The sequence below is a fragment of the Epinephelus fuscoguttatus genome, linkage group LG7 (genome assembly GCF_011397635.1).
Source record: "Epinephelus fuscoguttatus linkage group LG7, E.fuscoguttatus.final_Chr_v1".
In the NCBI taxonomy this organism is placed as follows: domain Eukaryota; kingdom Metazoa; phylum Chordata; class Actinopteri; order Perciformes; family Serranidae; genus Epinephelus; species Epinephelus fuscoguttatus.
Window position 1 is genome coordinate 30149521 of NC_064758.1, and position 19787 is coordinate 30169307.

Below are 19787 nucleotides of genomic sequence, written 5' to 3' on the forward strand. Positions count from 1 at the left end.
GCTAGAAGCATTTTTTTGGTGTGCGCGCCAAGAGAGCAACTCAGTCGAAATGAAAATGTGTCATCTTGACATCCAGTATCTGGGTATTATTATAAACTAGTCCATACCCATTGAGTGCACAGTTGCCCACAGTTTCACATGGTGTGTGTTTGGGATACAGGTCATAGGAAATTGACTATTGATTAAATAGTCAACTGAACCCATTAAGGAGAGCAATGTATTCAGACAGAGTTTTTGTGAATTTGATAGTACGATTGCTTTATTGAAAGTACAGTAGTACCATTACCAATAGTGGGATACTTAGTGGGCTTAAACTGTACATTAGTAGTTGAGGTAGCACGTTGAAAGGCAGATAGTTAAAGTCATTGCCTTATAGAAGCTCAGTTTTAGTAAGTTTTCCAACTTTTGCCAAGAGGGAACTTTAGATATTGGTCCCTAGATTATGTTCACTGAGTTTCATGCAGATCGGTCAAACTTCCTAGGAAGAGATCGTTTTTAAGTGTTTTTCAAAAAATTCAAAATGGCGGAAAATCTATATAACTGGAAGTTATGGGTTCTTGAGGCAAATTTGTTCCTCATGAGGAGAGGCCTCTCTGTGCAAAGTTTCATGTCTCTACGACACATACGGGGCATGAGATATGCCCATTCAAAGTTTGCAATTTCAGTCGGATGCTATAGCGCCCCCATTTGGCCAACTGATGTAATATTGCTTCATTCGCAGTGGTTACCCTCTACCACTGTGCCAAATTTCACATGGATTGACCAAGTCAGTGAGGAGAAAAACGTGGAACAGACACACCCACAGACAGAGTTATCATCATTATATAGTAAGATCTATGAGTGCTAAGCTAACTAGCCTACTCCTTGACTATATTTAGGGTATATAAGAGTGGTATTGGATGCTCCTCTATCTAAGCTTCTGCAAGTCAGTTAATTAAGTTAAAAGTCAATTAATCAAAAGCACATCAACACAAAGAAAATGCTGCTTATTTTCTGCAATTAGTAAGTAATTTCAGGGTGCTTTCAGACCTAGAGTTGCCCTGCTTTGGTCTGAATCAGGGACTAACTGTGTTTCAAAGTTGTATAATTGCCTAGAGTTGGTTCGTGTTCTCACGGCAGCATTTACAAACAGACCAGATAAAATGTCTTGCGCGAGAAAGCTGCTCTTGATTGGTCAGAATTTCCATGAGGGAAAAATCCAGGAAGTAAACAAAACGTTGAAGAAGAGTACACTTGCAAGATAAATGTGACACTTTCTAATGTCACAATGGAGGGACAACTACGCAGGTTGATTTTAGCGCTGCTCATCGTGGAGTATATTGCTGTCATTGTTCATTTTAGTCAAACCATACAGTTTGAAAACGAGCCGCGGCTCCAACTAGAAAACAATGTTGTGATGCATTGGATGTGCTGAATGTGCATATTAAGGCAGTAGGTACAGGAGGAGGTGCACATTAATAATCCTCCAGGACTGTAACTTGCTCATGTTTAACCCAAACAATGGGTCATGGGACTGCAGCTGGTTCAGATCGAGGTCAGAACATGTTCTCACCACAGACGAACCGCACCAGAGTTCATTTGTAACCCGACCGTAACACCTCTTCAAGACGGTCTTGATCTTCTTGTTTTGGTGCGCACACAAGCACAATTTCTGTGTTCACACCTGCCCAAACGAACCGCACTTAGGGGGCAAAAGAACTTGAGTTCGATTGACTTGAAACAGGGCAGGTGTGAAAGCATCCTTAGACTACATTTATTATTAACTAAAAAAATGGACTTAGAGAAAGAAACTTTACATTTTTTTCCAATTGACACAGGCTTGTGGGCCTAAATGGCGTAAAGGGTGTCCTCTTTGTCTCACACATCAGATAAAATCAGGTTCTTCCAACAGACATTTCAGATGACTGGTGAGTCACAGAGAACTGAAAAAAGAGTGTTAAACACAGCTTCTGTGCCAATTTAGATCCTAGGAATCACCCTTTAATACTTAATCCTTGAGCCAGGCTTTCAGATTACACCCACGTAGTTAAGTGACGCTTCTCCAAATACTGTTTAGAGTATAATCCCAGGCTGATCTGTGGTTTGATGTCTGGTAATGAGAAGCTCATGCTGTACTTGTGTTTGTTGTCAGATTAGGTGAAACCAAAAGACTGGTTGCTTCCAACCCTCCACCTTCATTAAAACTAGAATCTGAATCCCCTTCCGAAGTGATGCGTCCCGAATTAAGCTTCTTTCTCAGCTGAATACTCGCTATCTGTGTCTTGATTTGGATCCAAATGACCAAGTACTTTTCCCTACATTTTTTTGCAAAGTGACAACCCCCCTTGAAAACGAGATGTTACATCTTGAGGGGTTATTCCTAATAAAGAATTTTCTACAATACAAATAACAAATGGTTGTGATCATACATATCCATTCATCTGCCTGTTGATTTTTTCTGTCATTTTCTGTCCTTTCCATCGGTTCAGTAATCTATAGAAGCAGAATTTGGCACTTAACCCAATGCACTCTGCAACAATTAGGATTCAACTCAGCTTGGAATCGCCCATTTGCATCGACACACAAGTTCATTATATTGGTCTGATGCCACATGGATCACCTCTGTTCTTCCACAGTCTCTCTTATTACATCATCTCAGATCAATAGGGCATGCTGCTGCTCATTGTAACCCACACCAGCACATTCTTGTTCTTCCTTTGCATTTAGGGGTTAAAAGCCAATTGGCCAGCATGTGATGCTAATGATATTAACAACAATGAAACATAGCACAAACAAACATATGCTACCTACTGGCCACAAAGAAAACTGATGCTAACCCTTTTTTCAATTGCTTTTCAAGAACTATTGCACCTTGTACAGGAGCGTCCGCATGAGCCTGCATTGAAAGTAACTGTTTAAGGTTAATCTCTCTTATTTATCTCATGCAGCCAGAGATTCCTCATGGGCTATAGGGGGCTCATTAATGGAACTCCCTATTCGAACTTCAGGTTTAATATTACTCATACCGTGACTCATGCTGTATCATGAAGTATTTGGATCACAGCCCACTATTCCCTGATGATGAGGCCACCTATAAGAGCTCGTAGCTGTAAATCAGGTTCAGAGAAAAGCAATTAGGGCTCATCTTCACAGCATTTCTCAAAATATCTCACCAGGCTCTTCTCCTCTGCTCCATGACTATCAATGACTCTACATCTAGCTGGAGAATATTTGGCTTTTATTAGTGTCTCGTCAGGAACGATGAATTGAAACTGAGCATTTAGAAAAGCTCCCGATGCCTCAGATGTGTCTCTAAAACATTCATTTACTCATTTACAGTTTAAGCTGGTATCAATACAATTTTAAGCTTTGTGGTTAGTAATTTGGATTCATTTTCTCATAGCTTTTCTCGTGTTTCTCGTGCAACCAAGGTGGTTATGATGAGAACTGGACAAATAAATAATTTGACCTCTTGAAAATCAGGAGGATCAAGAAACTCATTAGGATAAATGTTTTTGGGAATCATCAATGTTTGCACCAAAATGTGTGCCAATCCATTCAATAGCTGTGGAGACATATAACTAATGGCCGATGGTACTTGAAGAAAAATAAGGGGATTACCAAAGTCATTTGGCTTCATCCTCTGGGGAACATGAATGTCTGTATAAAACTTGTCGAAAAGTCTCCCGCACAATGTTTGCCTGATGAAGGTCTAGTCACTGAAACGTCGCAGCCTTAAAATCATTATTTTTGCAAGTGAGACAGTGTGTGGGAGTCTTTTCTACATGTTTTATACTTCTCACCCCTCTCCTACACACCTGTTAGGAAATAGATGTGCGAACTGCGAAGTATTCCTTTGCTATCAATGTCTGTACAAACTTTATACCAATCCATCTTAAAGTGGTTGAGATGGTTCAATCTGGACCAAAGGGGTGGACACTGTTATCCATAGATCCATGCTGCTAGTAGGGATAGGCAGGAGTCATCAATTTTTGTTCTTTGTAAAGGAAACATACTATACTTAATAAATATAAACACAAATTGACTTTGTTCTGTATTAAAAGTTTTTTGGACAGGACGCAGTGATGTAACTGCTATTTATGAATATCTGCACAGATCCATGAAGCCAAAATGACAGACCTGCACAAATGCAGATAACACTCAATGTTTTCAGTGAGACATCACTCGATCTGATGTTACAGAATGCGACCAGGCATAGAAATGATGTTTGGACATATTCAACGGAATAAAGGAAATCGTTGTGCAATTCAAGCTATGAAATGTTCAACTTGCGTAACATAGCTAATCTCTACAGTCAAAAGAGCACAGGAAGGTGGCTAACCCTTACTTCTACCCGCATTTTTGCTTGGCTGTTCATTTCTGACCCTATTTTTTTTTAAAGTTGGACTTTTATATTAGAGATTTTCTCGACGAATACAAAAAGGAAACAACATATTTAAATCACATACCAGCACAGACACCTATACAGGCTGAGAAAAAATGACAATAAAAAGGTAAAAATTAAAATAAAGTAAAATAAAAAGTAGTTATTTTAGAAGGATTATGTATTTCTTGGTGAGATGAGGATTTAGGGGATAAACTAAACAAAATAAGGTATAGTTCAAACCATCTATCCACCTCAACCACTGCAAAATAATCTATATGTAACACCTCCATTTTTTTTCCTTTTGAGTGTAAAGAAGCGAAAGTAAATTAAAAAAGGTTTATCCATTTACAATACAGATGATGAATAGCTTGAGAAGTTTCAAGAAAAATGTCTGTTTTCCATGTGCATTTTTCCATACATTCCCACTCCTGTTTAGTAATGCTGGAGTCACCACACCAAGCTAAAGTGAAGGTGAATGAGGAAGCAGGGTCAGTTATCCGCTGCCTTACAAACATTTACAAATCTAAAGTTTTGGCAGTGTCTTAAAAAATAGGGTTCCACCAATATTGTTTTAAGATACAAGTCTGATACAGGACCTGTGTGACCTGGTGTGCGGCAGGTTTTTACAATGTTACAGAATGAAGAAGCAGTTGCCTGTTTCAACTCGTCTTGTCACGAATATTTGGTCTGAACTAGCCTTTAGGTGTGCCAAGTCATCCAGTGGGACAGACTGGGCCCTTGGTGGGCTGGTTCTGGCCTGCAGGCCATATGTCTGACACCCCTGCACTAGTCATTTCTGATCCTATTCTTACATTATGTATATAGATATTTTTGCAAGTACTTAACAGTAATGTGAGTACTTGAATATGGAAATCACTTAAAATGCCCATCCCTAGCTGCTAGCATGGTAAATAAAAATGTCATGATGTTGCGACCAATTGAACAATATTTTGATTCAGACTTTAGAGAAATGAAGCAGTTTTAAACAGTGTTCAGTGTGCTGGAGCCACTGTGAACCTGGTAAAACTAGTAGCTGTTAAAAAGTGATTAAAAGTCAGTCTATAACTGCCGTTGTGACAGGTGTTTCTGGAGGTAATTTTGGCAGAAATCAGGCCCCGGCATTGAATAGCTGGTGAAATGGGTCATTTTGAATTGCTGTAGTCCTCTTTGCAGTCCTGATGTTAATTCACAGAAACGTTTGGAACATCTTCTCTAGTGTTAGCATTATCCTAAGCAGCTGTCTGTCCTGCTGCCTAGCCCTGCCCTCTGAATGCTAATCCAAAACTAGAAATGGCAATTAGCTCTATTAGCATGCTGATCACCGTAGAGATGCAGATACACTGTGGAGGAGGCAGAGGGTCCTGACCTTATCAAAGAGTGAGCGGCAGTGGACATGATCAGAATATAGATTAAATGCGTGGGTTTATATATATATATATATATATATATATATATGACAATTGTGCACAGTAATGTTGTGATTTGTTCAGTTTTTAAAGGTCCCTGGTTTCCAGGCGGTTACAGTGTCAGATCAGATTTAACATTGGGTGCATTTGAAGGATAAGGCTGGTGGTATTTCAACTTTTAACAAGTACTTTTAAAACTTCCTAGTCATCTACAACAGTTAAAAAACATATAAAATAACACTGCAGCATTTGGGTGACATATAACTATGAAAATGACCACTGTTCACTTGAGTTTATCAGAGTGAAAACTCAGAGTTGTTAGGAAAAAAACCACAGTGACAATGTTCGCTTTAATGAAGGAATATGACACCCAAAGCAACAGTATTGCTCTTAAATGTGTTTGTGGATGACACTAGAGTGGCATGGGGCCGTGAGCAATACAGCCACATGCCAGTGATGCAAAACTTGTTTTTAAGACTATTGCTAATCTTGATTTCTTCGGGGGAAGTGTTGTTAAAACCTCGACAGACTAAGGCTGTACTTAGGCAGGTGGTGCTTTGAGCTAAATGCTAACGTCAACTCGTTAACACTCCCCCGAAAGTCTTTAAAACTAACCCTCTGATATGGATTTTTTAAGGTCTGTCATCATATAAACAGTTCTATGTTAGAGAGTCAAGAGGTGTTTGAAAATAACTTCTCAAAAGTTTATATTACTGCCTATAGGACAGATTCGGGGCTTAAGACTACATAGGAGACTTCATGTGGGTAAGACGGCAAGAACCACCTACACAAAACAAAATCGACAAACAGTTGCATTGTAGAGAAGGTCTGGACAAATATGCTGGCCAAACATAGAAGCACATTCAGTGATGGACTCATCCCCCAAGATGCGCCACAGAGCGCCACAGGAAGTCATTCCTGCCTGTGGCCATCAACCTGTACAACTCCTCCCTCAGAGTGTCAGCCGCTCTGAGTCAATAGCCCTGTTTCCACCAAACACTCTCGGTATGGTACCTTTGCAACCAAAAGTAACCCTTCAGACATGGTACCTAGACCCTAGCATTTCCACCGCAAACAGTTCTCTTAAATGTGGGCAGGGTTGTTGTCACTCACTGCTCCATCCAGAACTCACTGTATTTCCTCATCACTGGTGACAGATGGAAGTTTATTGTAGTGGGGTTAGGGTAGAATAATACCAGCTTTATCGTTTAATCTGCTCTCAAAGATAGTACAGTCTCTGATATACCTACAGTATAACCCTAACCCTAACCCTGTTTCCACCAAACACTTTCGGTATGGTACCTTTGGGACCAAAAGTAACCCTTCAGACATGGTACCTAGACCCTAGCATTTCCACCACAAACAGTTCTCTTAAATGTGGGCAGGGTTATTGTCACTCATTGCTCTGTCCAGAACTCACTGTATTTCCTTGGGAGCGTATCTGTGTTTCCAGGGTTCTATGTTTCCCACTTAACCCTGCAAAAAAGGTTCTATGTTCCCCACTTACACAAAAAAGGTTTTATGTTTCCCGGGTTCTATGTTGCACGCTCAACCAAGTCCATTATAGCACAGTACATACTTTATATTTCTGAATGTAACACTAGTTTATACAGTGTATGTAGCACAGCGGACATATTTGTATATCTTACACACTTACAGACTCAGCACAGTGAAGATATATATTTCAATCGTAATATCTTTAGTACTAGTTCTTTTAACATTGTCTGTTGGTTTGGTAACCTGAGCCTTGGAAAAAGTGGTGAAGTTGTGCTGTAAGATGACTGATGTTACTTTTAATAACCTACAGCATCTGTATGAAGAGAGCATCACCTCTAAAGCTGCGTCTACTGTCTCAGACTCTTAACATCCCCTCATGTTGAGTTTCAGATGCTTCCATCAGGACGGAGGTTTTGCCTCCCTAAATGCAGCACGAAGCGTTACAGATCGTCCTTTGTCCCGTCTGCTATCGCTTATCTTAACCAGCAGTGACCACTAATGTCCATGATTTACCCCTGACAGTGTGTGATACTGGATTCTGTGTGTTATGTGTTGTACTGTCTTTGTTTTACTCATGACTACTGTCTGTATCCCAAATTGCCCCTCAGGGACATCAAAGTTTTACCTTACCTTACCTTACCTTACCTTACCTTACCCTGTGTTAACATTGTAGCGTAATGCACATTTTTAAGTTTTATTTTATTGTATTTTATGGCTTTATTTTTACATACTTCTATGTCATACTTCCATTCTTACTTCTTATAATTCTCTATTCTTTACATCTGAGAGACTGTAACGAATCATAATGTTCCCTCGGGGATCAAAAAAGTATTTCTGATTCTGATTCTGAAATATTGTGAATTTAAATAAAAGATATAAAGCTCAACTTTATGGAGAGCATTTGGCTGGAAGAGCAGGAACACCTGCTGAGAAGTCTCACCACTCAGGCTCCAGCTCCAGCTGCTCGAGATATTGTGGCTCCCAGGAAGCCAGCCTACCACTTGTTGTGGGCCTGTCCAAAAGTAAATGCTTTTTGGCTTGAGATTTATAAAGAATCACATTTAATGAGATGAACTCCTTATACTTACAATACTTAGATGGAATACTGAGGGTAGCTGCTAGAAAAGCAATCACAAGGAAATAGTTTGAGCCAGACACCCCATCTATGGAGATCTATATAATGAACAGAATCATCTTCTCAGTGAGGCTCCAGGAAATTAAATTTGAGGACATTTGGAAGATGTGGAAAATGTGTGACATGCCCTTCTTTTGTTTAAATGTGTTTATTCAGCTCTTTCTTATTGTTTTTATTTATTTATAAATGAAAAACCCCCCATGTTCTGGTTCATAATTACACTGTAAAAACAGAAAAGTATCTGTCTGAGCTGGATTTTATGGCAATCCATCAAATAATTGTTAATGTTTCAATCTAGATTGACAGACTTTGCCATCTCTAGAGCCACGCTGCTTGTTTGGCTAATGAATAGATAGAATAACACCAGGTTTATCGTTAAAGCCGCTCCCGAGGATACTACAGTTTCTGATGTACCTACAGTATGTACTTAAAATGAAAACAACAGGTTATTGACAGCCTGTCATTCATAGAGTAGAGCTCATTAACTCTCAGTGGAAGGAGAAGCTGTATAACAACTACTCTGGATTAACAAATACAGCTTTGCAGGGATTATTCTACAGAAATGTCTGGCTTAAAAAAAATCAATTTCCCTTAACTTTAGTTTGACATAACAAAGCTGGAGGCACGAGAGACCTGCAACACGCACCAGCATCCACCCAGGCGTCTACACTATTGATGCACATCAGCAATAGAAGTTTGAAAATCAAGAGGGAGAACAGTTTAGAACACATGAAAAGGAGTGAGTATAATGATGTTGAGAGGTCAAACGGGGGAATGCAGGCCAGGATGGAGCCATATCTCCCTGAGGGCGACCTATGTATGATAGAAGAAAGAGATGCGGTCCCTCAGTCCCCAGGCTTTCCCATGTTGGCCCCCCACCTGTGCCCTCACCAAGCTGGGGATCGATCCCTGGCTGCCCGCCTCCACTCCCATGCTCCGGCCTCTTCATTAGGCCCGGCCCTGCCAGAGAGGATGCTCTAATTGGCGAGGGCCACTGAGAGCCAGCATCCTCGTCTGCTGCGCTCTCAGAGTAAGGGCCGCCAGGCATCAGCCGCTCGCACTAATCTTCCCCATTATTCTCTGCTCTACTGTGGCAGCTGGAAAAACAGCCTGCCTGTGGTTCGTGTGTTTCCGAGTGTGTAGTGTATGTTAAGTTAAAGTGTGTTGTGTGTGTGAGCTTTGGTTGAGTCCCTTGGCTAATGGGAGCACAGGTCTGAGTAGATCATGTGAAAAACAGCACATCATTACGCCCATCTACGACACTTGTTGACAGCTTAGTCTTTGAGCACATTGCTATGAGAAAGACTATTTTTTTGCTGTTCTACGGGATGTTTATCACATGCACTTGCTTTCCTGCTTAGCACTGCACTTCCTGTTGTGTGAACAACAACTCTGACACAGTCATTAAGAGCTTTTAGAGCACATGAAAACTTCAAGGACTACCTGTGTGGTCTATGTGTCTCTTCACTGAACTGTCACTAGCTCACAGTTGCTGTGGTGATTCATGCTCCTAATAGGTCCAATTTCATTCCTTAATCACTATGATTAAACATTTTAATTCAGAAATTAAAGCAAGTTACTTCATGGCAAAAATAATTTGCGGGTTCACTTACGATCTTTGACGGACTAATGAGAAATTACATTAATGTATTTTTACTTGCTCCCTCCGGTGGTGTGACGACTCATTTTCATGGGGACAACAAACATGAAAAGGAAGCTGGGGTCAGAGACAGTCAAGGCAACACTCAAAGGAGGTACAAGAAGGATGGAGGGGATATGAACAGTTTAAACGTGTCTGAAGTGTTTACCCAACTGATGTCACATGCAGATTTGGCTTATCCACCTTATCAGCATAATGAAAAGAACAAACAAACCTTGATTTATCCTCCACTTTAAGCAGATAAACCAAAACTGTCTCCTTTACTGTCCTAATCGTTTAGGACGTATATAGGACATATGTCGGAATGTATTATGTTTCTGCATATGCATCGTTGTCTGTAAGCGTTCAGTTAGAATATGAATGCTTGAAAATCGCTACTTCACGATGTAGCCGACATGAATATCTACCGAGTTCTCCGTGCAAGAAGCCTATGTTGACGATACGTGTGACGTAGGTGAACACGTCTGTTACGCTAATTTGCATGAAGTGGCGTCCTAATTCGTAGGTAAATTTCCCTACCCCTCAACACTACCCCTTCGTCGTTGAGGGGAATCTATCTGGCGAGTGCACTTGAAACCAAGGGGTAAGGTTAAGGGAAGAGAATTGGGATTGGGAGCCAGACTAAAAGAAGTCATGGCTCTTAAATTTTATCGCACACTAGCCATTACTGCTCGTCAACAAAAACAAAGCCAACTATGGTTAAATGTGATAAGACGAAAGGACTGGACGGAGGCGATCATGAAATATGCTCACATGTGCAGCACACACTTCATATCAGGTTAGGGGAAAAGTATTTACTGTTGTAGGGATGAATAGCGTTATGTGTATTAAGGGTTAACATGTCCACCTCATCAGGAACTGGGGAGGTATGAAAAGAAATATTGGATTTCTCCATAACGCTAACCTTTAGTGCATTAGCTACCATTAGCTTCAATAGCAAAACAAACTGGAGGAAACCATTCAAGTATCGTCCTCCTTTCTAATGTTGGTATAGTAATCAACCACAAAGCTTCCTATGACATCATCCATCCACTGAATGAGAGCATACGAGTCACCCAGTCTGATCCCATTGGTCAGTGTTTACTATTTATTAGAGTAACATTCGTGGTCCCGGAGAGTGAGTGACCGGACATGGTGCTTTCATAAATTCAGTCTGATGCTCTAAGCTAAAATGAGAACCCTGTTGGTCGAAGAAACGGAGCATTACATTTCTATATGAATTAATGAACAGTTAAACATACATTCACTCCACTTAATGCTCTGCTGCTCTGTCTCCCCAGACAGAGCGCCAAGAGTGTGCTCTGCCACTTCGAGACTGTGGTGCTCTGGATAACCAAACGGTACACTCTGACAGCGCTCTGAATTTACAAACAGCCCAATTTGTGCCAGAGTCTGCTCTGGCACTTCGAGTGAGTATTTCTGAATGCACCACTCGTATCATCTTCCTCCACTGTCAAAAACAAGTCAACAGAACTAATGTCCATGGAGAATTGTTTTGCCTCCAGCTAAGCCCCGCACACCAAAAAGTCATACTGTTTACTAACAGTAAAAAGGTCAATGTGCTAATGCTTAGCAGACAGTGTTCATCATGTTTCACCATCTTAATTTTGCATGCTACAATTTGCTAACTGTTTACTAACAGTAAAAAGGTCAATGTGCTAATGCTTAGCAGACAGTGTTCATCATGTTTCACCATCTTAATTTTGCATGCTACAATTTGCTAATTTGCACTAAACCCAAAGTACAGCCAAGGCTTAGTGGTATGTTAGTTTGTGTCAAGTGCCTGAATGAAGATCTCACTGGACAGCAGCACCAGATGACGGATCAAAGTCAACACCATTTATCCTCTAGGGACCATGGCTTTTTGTACCATATTTCACAACCAATCCATCCAGTGTTTGATGAAATATTTCAGTAATTGCAAAAATTTCAATCTTGTGGTGGCGCTAAAGGAAAAGTCAGGAGATCGTCAGAGTCATTTGGATATATCCTCTGGGGACCATGAATATCTGCACAAACTTTAAGGACAATCCATTCAATAGTGGTAGTACAGATTTTTCAGTTTTCAGTGGTGGACCGACCATCCCTAGAGCCATGCCACTATCATGGGTAAAATGTATTTTCATAATTTAAGGTATTCTCTATAGTCAGATGATACTGCAAACACAGGCAACATGTAGGGGAAACAAGACGTGCTGTATGTGTTCTGCAATAACCTGTTGAATAACTTCACAGATCCTTATGAAGGAAATGAAGCATGAGTGTGTGACATTTTTAGATGAGTGAATTATTGCCTCAGGCACAGTCTGATCCGAGGCAGAAGCACAGTTCATTGGTACTGATACATCGGATTATGCAATATGTTCCCAACACCAAAGACTGGAGTTATGACTGCATTGATATTATGTATTTTTATATATATGAAGACGTTTGTAAATGTTGTTCAGTTTGCAAATAAGAGTTTAAAACAAGTGAGTAAGTGTTTTTCGACATGGCCATTATTACTTATTACTTCTATACACATATACACCCACCAGCCACTTTATTAGGTACACCTTGCTAGTGCCGTTTTGGACCTCTTTTGCCTTCAGAACTGCTTTCATTCTTGGTGGCATAGACTCAACAAGGTGCTGGAAACTTTCCTCAGAGATTTTGGTCCATGTTGACTTGATAGCATCACGCAGTTGCTGCAGATTTGTCGGCTGCACATCCATGATGTGAATCTCCCGTTCCACCACATCCCAAAGGTGCTCTACTGGATTGAGATCTGGTGACTGTGGAGGCCATTGGAGTACAGTGAACTCACTGTCATGTTCAAGAAACCAGTTTGAGATGATCTGAGCTTTGTGACATGGTGCGTTATCCTGCTGGAAGAAGCCATCAGACGATGGGTTCACTGTGGTGATAAAGGGATGGACATGGTCAGCAACAATACTCAGGTAGGCTGTGGTGTTTAAACCATGCTCAGTTGGTACTAAGGGGCCCAAAGTGTGCCAAGAAAATATCCCCCACACCATTACACCACCACCAGCAGCCTGAACCGTTGATACAAGGCAGGATGGATTCATGCTTTCATGTTCATTCGTTCATTCATCTTCTAACCGCTTCATCCTCCTGAGGGTCATGGGGGGGCTGGAGCCTATCCCAGCTGACATCGGGCGAGGCAGGGTACACCCTGGACAGGTCGCCAGACTATCGCAGGGCTGACACAAAGAGACAAACAACCATTCACACTCACAGTCACACCTATGGGCAATTTAGAGTCACCAATTAACCTAGTCTGCCTAACCCAATCTGCATGTCTTTGGACTGTGGGAGGAAGCCGGAGTACCCGGAGAGAACCCACGCTGACACGGGGAGAACATGCAAACTCTGCACAGAAGGGCTCCCACGCCCGGGATCGAACCAGCAACCCTCTTGCTGTGAGGCGAGAGTGCTAACCACCACACCACCGTGCCGCCCCTGCTTTCATGTTGTTTATACCAAATTCTGACCCTGCCATCTGAATGTGGCAGCAGAAATCCAGACTCATCAGACCAGGCAACATTTTTCCAATCTTCTATTGTCCAGTTTTGGTGAGCCTGTGAGAACTGTAGACTCAGTTTCCTGTTGTTAGCTCACAGGAGTGGCACCTGGTGTGGTCTTCTGCTGCTGTAGCCCATCTGCTTCAAGGTTGGACGTGTTGTTCACTCAGAGATGGTTGTCTGCCTTGGTTGGTCTGGCCGTTCTCCTCTGACCTCTGGCATCAACTAGGCATTTTCACCCAGAGAACTGCCACTCACTGGATATTTTCTCTTTTTGGGACCATCCTCTGAGATGGCTGTGTGTGAAAATCCCAGTAGATCAGCAGTTTCTGAAATACTCAGACCAGCCCGTCTGGCACCAACAACTATGCCACGTTCAAAGTCACTTAAATCACCTTTTGCCTCATTCTGATGCTCAGTTTGAACTTCAGCAGGTTGTCTTGAACATGTCTACATGCCTAAATGCATTGAGTTGCTGCCACGTGATTGGTTATTTGCATTAACAAGCAGTTGAACAGGAGTGCCCAATAAAGTGGCTGGTGAGTATATACATATACTGTAGAGGGCATACACAATAATATGAGACACACACTCAGAGCTACTTTCATTGTTCTTCCTTTGCTTATTACCTTACTTTATTTGTCTCATTTTCACATACAGATCTCCATCTATTGATTTCTCCCTGTTTACTTCTCCTTGTTGATTTGAATGACGTAATATTCAGTGACTCAAAAACTCACCTTTCATATAATTTGAAAGCATTTTTATAATTTTTTTTATCATATTTTAAAATCCACTGATGACATAAACATGTTTGTGTTTATATAGATTGATAGCATCAGATGCAAATAATTATACAGTAAACTTATGGTAGCCTATACTGTGAAGTGGGTTTAAATGACATATAGGATGTGCAGGACAGGTTGTTATAATTTGGATTATTACAGCAGTATGATAACAAAAATTGTTTAATCCTCAAGCAAAATCATTATCTCAGTTACTCTTTATGGTGACAGAACAGGCAAACATCATCATAAATCATAATATTAACAGTCAGTATCTCAAAAATTAAGGGCTCGCAGAAAACTGAATAATTTTAATACAGATGCATTAAACAGTCAAAGACCCAAACTCACGTACAGAACTACAGACAATACTCTCCCTTCTCAGACCCTTGTGTATCCTCTCATCCTCCTCCTTCCCTCCACTCTCTCCGTCTGTCCAGTTCAGCTGCCACACAGAATTCATGAACTGGACAGACTGGTTATATCATCACCTGCTGTCATTCACAGGTAGTTCAAGTGCAGAGCATTCAGAGAGGTTTTCATGAGACAAAACTGTAAAGCTGAACAACATGAAGCTCAGACCTGCATGTCTGTGTCCTTGCTGCCATCTAGTGGAGAGAAAGTAAAGCACAAGTACAGCAGGAAATGCATCATACAATATTGTACTCATTTACTATTATTTAGACAGATAGATGGATGTGATAAATATTTAAACGCATTAATTATCTCATAGTCTCCGTTGAGACTCAAAGAAATTCTTTACAGGAAGTGCATGTTTTACAAACTCTGGACTTTTATTTATTGTGAGCACAGGTTTCATTGAACTAAACACAGAATCAGCTGTTTGTGTGTTAAATCTATTGAGCCTGGAATCAAAAAGGCGCAGACGAAAACGCTTCCAAGCATCAGAGATACATTTTATGTTGCCATAGCGACCAAAGCCATAAGAAGGCCAACCTTGAACTTATTATCCAGAAATGAGATGCCTTTGCCAGTACGTTGTACGATCCTCCCAGCTGGTGAGAGAACAGTGAGGCTGAAGTCGTGTTAGATGTGGAACCGCTGGTGACATTTTGTCTGTCAGGTTACAACCCTCACTCTGCTCTCACACACTATCATGGATCCCAGAATAATGTCCCTTAGTGACCACTGTATGAGAGGAACTGAAGAAGAGGTGTAAGAGTGGTTAAAGTGGTCTTTCACTGATGATAGTTAAGGTGAACATCCTTTGTGTTGTTTCTTACAGTATCCTCTCTGTCTTTCAGGTGATCCCTCCCTCTCAAACTTATCACTGAGGACCACTTATGGGGCAGTTATGAGTGAGGAGGAGTCTTGAACAAGGACGTAATGGTAGGGATTGAAACAGGAGGGAAGAACAGGACTCATTAGTTCCCCAACGTTGCAATTTCCCAGTTTTTATCAAGGCCCCTTTACCGCTCCTGTTTCACTAGATCAGGGGTTGGCAACCTTTACTATCAAAAGAGCCATTTTCATCCACTTATCCGAAGCTGGGTCGCGGGGGCAGCAGGCCGAGCAAAGCACCCCAGACATCCCTCTCCCCAGCAACACTTTCCAGCTCCTCCTGGGGGACCTCAAGGTGTTCCCAGGCCACATGAGATATGTAATCCCTCCAGCATGTTCTGGGTCTGCCCCCGGGCCTCCTACCAGTGGGACGTGCCCATAACACCTCTAACGGGAGGCGCCCAGGAGGCATCCTGATCAGACGCCCAAACCACCTCAACTGACCCCTTTTGACACAAAGGAGCAGCAGCTCTACTCCGAGCTCCCTCTGGATGTCCGAGCTCCTCACCCTGTCTCTAAGGCTGAGCCCAGACACCTCACGATTTCATTCTTTCAGTCACTACCCAGAGCTCATGACCATAGGTGAGGGTTGGGACGTAGATGGACCAGTAAATTGAAAGCTTTGCCTTCTGGCTCATCTCTCCCTTCACAACGACGGTCCAGCACACTGCCCACATCACTGCAGAAGCCCAAACACAGTCAGACTATTGCATCTAAATTAGCTTATCAGCATTACTGATAGGTATAAATAAGCGTTCATTAACATGGTTTACCACAAGGTGGTGACTCTGCAGTGGGCTATTTCTGATTATGAGTTGGCAGCAAAAGCAAACAAATCTGTCCATCCATTATTAAATACTCTTTTTTCCTCCAAGACTTTTATCTTTTTTGGTGTGGACTCCTTAGCTAGCCTAGCAATGGAAACTTAGGACTTGCCACCATGCTTAAATTCAACAAAATCTAGAAAAAAAGGGGGCAGGACGTAGACATAGTTGGCTAAATGTTAACTTTTTTTTTGTTTTGTTTTTTTTTTTTAATTAGGTGCATAGGCTACAATTTTTTATAATTGGAGAGTGTAAGATTTCTTTAAGCCTACAACAATGATAAATGAAAAAAATTAAAATGTGAAATCAATGGACCTATTACTTACGAATCCTTCATTTGATCTAGCTCTGACAGATAGCATCAGAGAGAGAGTGAGTTAAGGCACTCGAGGATTACAACACCCGGCATACCAATACAACACCACTTTATTCTGTTAATTTAATACTCACAACTTGGGATAATTTTTATGAAAAATCCTTTTGATTCTTTTGATCTGAGGACCCTTATGGACTAAAGGAATATGAATAACTTACAGGGTAATCGAGGAATGGACACATAATTTGTGATAGCCAACAACCTGGTTTTATACATCCGAAGAAAGTCTATTAAAAAAATAAACTCCTTGGAAACCAGACCAGGCGTCTATTTGAGACAGGCGTTTATTTGTTGAAATATGTAGCCACACCAGACTAGTAAAAGGGACTGGCCCTTTAATTGAGACTAGGCTTTTAATTGAAATTGTATGATATGCAGTTACACCAATCAGCCAAAACATTAAAACCACTGACGGGTGAAAAGAATAACATTGATCATCTCGTTACTATGCTTGGAAACATTGGATCCTGGCATTCATGTGGATACCAGAAGGACATGAAGGACACCTCCTCATGACAACGACACCCCTCACTGACAGCAACCCCACAGCAGTACAGTGCACCACGCCACACTGCAAAAACTGATCGGGAAAGGCCCAAGGAATTTGACAAAGAGCTCAAGGTGTCAACCTGGGCTCTGGCTTCCACGGGACTTGCTTACTTCACCTTACAACCCACAGGGCTCAAAAGATCCACCACCAACGCCCTGATACCAGACTCCACAGGACACCCGCAGGGGTCTTGTGCCCATGCCTTGACAGGTCAGAGGCCTCACCGTTCATCGGGCTTGGCTCTGACGGCACAGACACAGGACCTCTGGGGTAGTGACAAGTCCCACAGATGCTTGATCACATTGGGATCTGGGGAATTTGGAAGCCAGGTTGATACCTTGAGGTCACGTTCCTTGGACCACGGCGCATTGTGGTTCTTGGGGGGCCACTGTCTTAGGAGAGTTATGTTGCCATGAGGGGTGTACTTGTCCTGTTTTGGTGTTTTGGTGGGAGGTGGACCAAAGGTTTCCCAGCAGAACATTGCATTGTAACGAGATGATCAATATTGTTCACTTTATCTGTCAATAGTTTTAATGTTTAAGCTGATACGTGTATATATTACCAGGGGATACACTGGTTTCATAATAGACTTTGGTAATGGAGCTTTAAATTGAGTAACTTGTGAAAATAATAAGAATACAACAGGATTTTGTGGTTTGGTTTTGGATAAAACAATGACATATTGACAAATGTTTGCATTGCTATTTCTTGCTTGGTAGACAGCAGCCAATATGGTTATGCAATCATCAGTTCTTCAGTAGAGATGAACAAACATGTCAAACAAACATAGCTGCAGAGAGTGCTTTCACTTTTACCTCTTGTTGTGAAACCCTTGAGACTATCTCGTTTTCTAGGAGTCGAGGAAGCTTGTTGAATTTATCCAAGCAGTACAGTGTGTAAAGGTTTGTTTATTTCAGCTGAGAAAATAGTTTTTAATCATTTATGACCATGTCTTGGGTAACTCTGATTTTGACAAAGTAACCACCATGCTGCAGGGTGTTGTTGGCTTACAGTCTAAATGGCTTTATGCTCGACCATAAAAAGGCACACACATTTTTCTCTCTGTCAGGTTTTATTCATTGTACTTTTCACATTGTTTGCAGATTCAGCCAAGGCAAATGAAATCAATAAAATGTATGGAAAGCTGATTTTTTTTTTTTTTTTTTATCCCAACAAATCGACACAAATGACAAGAGAGCACAAGGCCAAAAAAATCAGAACAGAACAGAACATACTGCACCTGCCCTTCTTTTAGTACTAAATCTCTGAGGTTTCAAATAGTCACTACAGACAGAAAATAGCGTCCACACCACACTGATGCCGAAATATCAGACGTTGAGTTTATGCTTTGGATTTACTGGTCCATCTACATCCCAACCCTTAACTCTGGTCATGAGCTTCGGGTGGTGACCGAAAGAATGATATTGCAGATACAAGCGGCCGAAATGAGTTTCCTCCATGGAGTGTCTGGGCTCAGCCTTAGAGATAGGATAAGGAGCTCGGACATCCAGAGGGAGCTCGAAGTAGAGCCGCTGCTCCTTTGCATTGAAAGGCGTCAGTTGAGGTGGTTCAGGCATCTAATCAGGATGCCTCCTGGGCGCCTCCTGTTAGAGGAGTTTCAGGCACGTCCCACTGGTAGGGGACCCCCGGGGCAGACCCAGAACATGCTGGAGGGATTACATATCTCATGTGGCCTGGGAACACCTTGGGGTCCCCCAGGAGGAGCTGGAAAGCGTTGCTGGGGAGAAGGACGTCTGGGGTGCTTTGCTTGGCCTGCTGCCCCCGGGGCTTCGGATAAGTGGATGAAGATGGATGGATGGATGGAGTTTATGGATGCTTATAGCATGATCTCTATTTAAAAGTTGCAAATGATGCTAATTATTTTCAGTTCCTCACTGCACCTGTTCCATAAATACTAAATGGATTTGCACTGGTATAGCACCTTTCTAGTATTCCTATCACTTAAAGCACTTCAACACTACATGTCACATTCACCTATTCATATACACATTCACACACTGGTAGCTGAGGCTACCATACAAGGTGCCACCTGTTTACTCAATTTAATCATTAACACATCAGGGACAATTTGAGGTTCAGTATCTTGCCCAAGGATGTGATCAAGCCGCCAGTCTTCAGGGGTGGAAGCAGCGGAGGATCCACAATACAAAATTACCACAATACTTAAATCACAATACAAAATTGTTGTGATTTAAAATATGTTGTGATACACTGAGTATTGTGACATATTGCGATTTATTACTTTTTTTTAACTGTAAATTATGACCACAAAGTAAAACCTCTGTTTTATCTAATAAGATAAAGTTTTCATTCTGTTCATCTCATTTCAGACATTTTTTGC

General features: G+C 41.5%; 1 long non-coding RNA gene across 1 annotated transcript in view; it reads left to right on the forward strand.

The window, feature by feature from the left end:
* LOC125891924 (uncharacterized) overlaps positions 1-15765 on the forward strand; it is a 55334-nt gene extending 39569 nt beyond the window's left edge. The window contains exon 3 of the long non-coding RNA XR_007449668.1: positions 15639-15765. This is a non-coding gene — a long non-coding RNA (uncharacterized LOC125891924). The remainder of the gene's footprint in view (positions 1-15638) is intronic.
* Positions 15766-19787: the final 4022 nt, after the last annotated feature.